Here is a 3,726-nt window from a genome sequence, read left to right as displayed (position 1 = left end):
TTTTTGTCTGTTTTGCCTGTCTAAGCTTATGAGTAGTCACTATATTCTAGTCTATATATGCCCGATTTTTTCCACTTTTCCATTTTGGGTTCTGCGTTGAATAACATATTTCCTGAAATATTTTTCTTCGTGAGAAAATATGTAATTATGTTGAATTTGGTAGAATATTTTTTTATATTTTCGGTAGCTTGCCCGAATAGCTCAGCTTCTTCATGATTTAGCTATAGTTCATTCCTGATCAATATTTGGTTCTTGGATATCAGTTTTTTGATTGTCACCTCACAAACCACAAGAGGAGACTAAATCATCTGTCGGTAACAAATAAGACAGATGGGTATCCGCGGCTAAGCTAAACAGTGGAGACGGGAGTGGGTTAAACAACTTAGCAAATTTCAAATAGATCTTAATGGGCGCCAGGTAAATTTAATCCTCCAGATACCCTAAGTAACTCACAATATCAATAACTTACCAATTAATATTGGAAATAAAAGATAAAGGTCCCCAATATGATTTATTCAGTAATCCTAACTTACATGGATTAACCAACAACGCTTCTAAGACAACAATGCAATATTCACACTACTACGCGATGTTCAAATGTCCATACAAGAGCGCGGTGTATATACCACGAATTCAATCAGCCATAAATTACGGTAGTAACGACGCTCAAAAAAACTACAATACGTCGAGTAAAACTACCACGAAAATTGAGTAGGTGAAATCGTAAATACTAGTATCGGATGGTAAGACAAACTCGTTTGCGTCGCGTGAGCTCAGGCGTAGGCGCATCGGTGTCAATCAGCAATCGTGAAAGGAAGAATATACCTCAATTTCCGTTTCACAAATATCTATGTCAATCAGGTATCAATAAACAAACTCTTAATCAATAAACGATAAACAAACACTATATCAAACAGGTATCAATAAACAGAAGGGCAAACAATTATTTAAATATCTCAGTATAGCACAAATTTTCAAATAAATCAATTATAACTTGCGTGCTCCTTTTGGGCCACCCGGTATATGGTGTTAGGCTACCCTGTAGTATGGCGGAGATGGATCACCCTGTAGCACCGGAGATGGATCACCCTGTAGCACCACCAAGATAGATCACCCTGTAGCACCGGTGGATCACCCTGTAGTACGGCGGAGATGGATCACCCTGTAGCACCACCAAGATAGATCACCCTGTAGGGCACGACAAGCTGGACCAGTTAAGGATCACCAAATAAGATCCAGAAAGAAAATAAAGGAAAACAGGAACCCTTGACGAAGACAAAAAAAAAGCAGGAAGAAAAGCAGGAAGAAAAAAAGCAGGAAGAAAAACCCTACGGAAGAAAATTCTCAATCAGAATCAGATGAAACAAGGTGAGATTCAACCCCCATTCAATAGGACTATTTGACTAATCAATACCCCTGGTATATTTTCATCAAGCAAAGTAGCAAGATAACAAGAGTATATTTTTGGGTGCCCTGTATAACCATATGATCCGTAAAAATCAAGAAAATTGAATGAGTGTTGAAACCTCTCTTCAATACTAATATTCATTTGAGATATAACGATGGAATCAGAAATTACTAAACTCATCAAAAACACATTTAATGGTAAAATTCTTACCCTGGCCAAGGGGTTTTCTATACGTTTCTTCGTGTGCGGTGCTCTGCACGGAAGTCCTACTGGGACTTGATGAGTGACTGAGGGCCTTCTGTTTCTTATGAATCTAACGACGAGAAACGAAGGTTGTAGAATTGAAGAAGTGATATCATAGCTAAGATCACATGAGAGATGCGACAGTGATTCAGACATACCTAATTTCGGAAATCCTCCCACCTGGCACGAGTTCGGTAACCACCACAAATCCTCAAAAGAGCTTAAGTTTCAGACTGCAAATATCCACACCAAAATGACCAATCAGTCTTCCACTATACAATCCTGACTTGTAGAAATAATCCCCGTGAAGGATGGCACAAATACAACCAAATATATCCTACAATCAGTCTGATGGTACCCTTTGAACTCCGAACCAAGCTCACCGAAGGTTAACTTCCAAATACTAAGCGACTGCCACATCTGACAGCTAACCAGTTGTTGCCACAGTGCATCCAATCTACACTACAAGCACCAAGGGGGCGCTGTGCACAACATCATAAATCTAACAATTCCTCCACAGCCACTTGATACATCATCAACAAGTCCATGACCCATCAAAACTCCTTCTCAAAGCAATGCAACCCTTAAACAACCCTTGACAACTTGAGTAACCGATCAATCCCTCACCCGTGAACAACTGTAGAACTAGTTCGGTGTAAGTCGACGGAACGACACTACGAAAGTTCGGCAGATGTCAACCAACAGCTGTCTCTTAACCTTGTTTACAAATGTTTCCAAAATTATTGTTCCAACCAATTTTCAACTATTTACCAATCCTTATTCATGCGATGGAATAGAAACATATAAGGTAAGTCGCCATAACCTTCCCTTTCAGTACGAATATTTGAACATTCATATTATGCAGAATATTTACCGAAAATATCAAACAGTATTCAGAAACCAGAGCTAACTAATATTGTTTTTCAGGCGATATGGCTCTAATATGTCAGTAATCCTTCTGGAAGTAATGAATAACGATCTATGCAAGAAATATTCTTGGAAAGATATAGGGAATAAGGCAGACAACGGCAAAAAAAATGATAGGTGAAGAAAACTGAGAAACAAACAATAACAACTATTTCAACCTAGCGAGGAATTTCGGATCTCCAACGTCGATTGGCAATAGGAGAATGCGTAAGTACTGGTCAAAGCAGTTAGTCAGGGAGCATACATTTATTCTTATACATTTCAGGTATGGTTTTCTATGGAACGGAAGATTCCCATTACTATGATGTTAAATGAATAAAATCTACTTGTAACTTAATTACATTGTTAATATCCTTTGAATAAAGATCTTAAAAGGTAAGGTAGTGTTTTGAAAGGTCACATAAGAGCAGTTTGATCTAGTGCTAAATTGAAACGTAACACGATCAATTGGCGAAAATATAGTTATTATATGCTTTATGATCTTCATTTCTTTTCGAAAACCTTCCTCTAATGACAAAATCATAAATGCTTTATGATCTGAATGCCAAAAGTTTATGTGATAATGGACTGAAATAATCTATGGGTATCGTGCAATCCGTGAAAGTGTTTTTCCTGTAGAGAAATTTATCTTATCGTGCAGAGTGTTTGGGGAATTCAAGAACTAATTTATTTGTCTATTCGAGTTTTCAAAACCCACGAGGATATCACTCACACACTAAACTAGAATGGAATGTGTTTCTGTGATGAGGCATTATTCAGAATACGGGTGAACAACTTAGGAAACACGCATGTCCTAAATGATGCCTCATCACAGAAACACATTTTATTCTGGGTTTGATATGTGGATGATATCTTCGTGGGTGTCGATGGCTCAAAGAGACAGATGAATCAGTTCTCCACGATAAGATAGAATTTACGGTCGGAATTGAACGAAACAACAGCATTGACTTCCTGGATCTCACTATTACAAAAATTAGGGCGAAACATCGATGTCTACCAGTGAGTATGACAGTGTTTCATGTAAGTGAAATTAATGTTTCCATTTAGTATATTGTGTAGGAATTCTGTGAATGATGATATCTGATTTAGTTTCATAACGAATGTTTGGAATACAAACTGATGAGAAAAGAGTGTTTTCTGTATAATTC

At 37.6% G+C, this 3,726-nt stretch overlaps 1 long non-coding RNA gene across 1 annotated transcript; it reads right to left on the bottom strand.

Moving 5' to 3' along the window:
• Positions 1-889: 889 nt before the first annotated feature.
• Positions 890-1,945, bottom strand: LOC141486692 (uncharacterized). The gene is made up of 2 exons (XR_012467988.1): positions 1,810-1,945; positions 890-1,721 (listed from the first exon to the last, which is right to left on the bottom strand). It is a non-coding gene; the product is annotated as an uncharacterized lncRNA (long non-coding RNA).
• Positions 1,946-3,726: the final 1,781 nt, after the last annotated feature.

The sequence above is a fragment of the Leptinotarsa decemlineata genome, unplaced genomic scaffold (genome assembly GCF_025532065.1).
Source record: "Leptinotarsa decemlineata unplaced genomic scaffold, Ldec_3_MD MMD2_tig00026363_RagTag_RagTag, whole genome shotgun sequence".
Classification (NCBI taxonomy): domain Eukaryota; kingdom Metazoa; phylum Arthropoda; class Insecta; order Coleoptera; family Chrysomelidae; genus Leptinotarsa; species Leptinotarsa decemlineata.
This window is presented reverse-complemented; position numbering and strand designations above follow the sequence as displayed.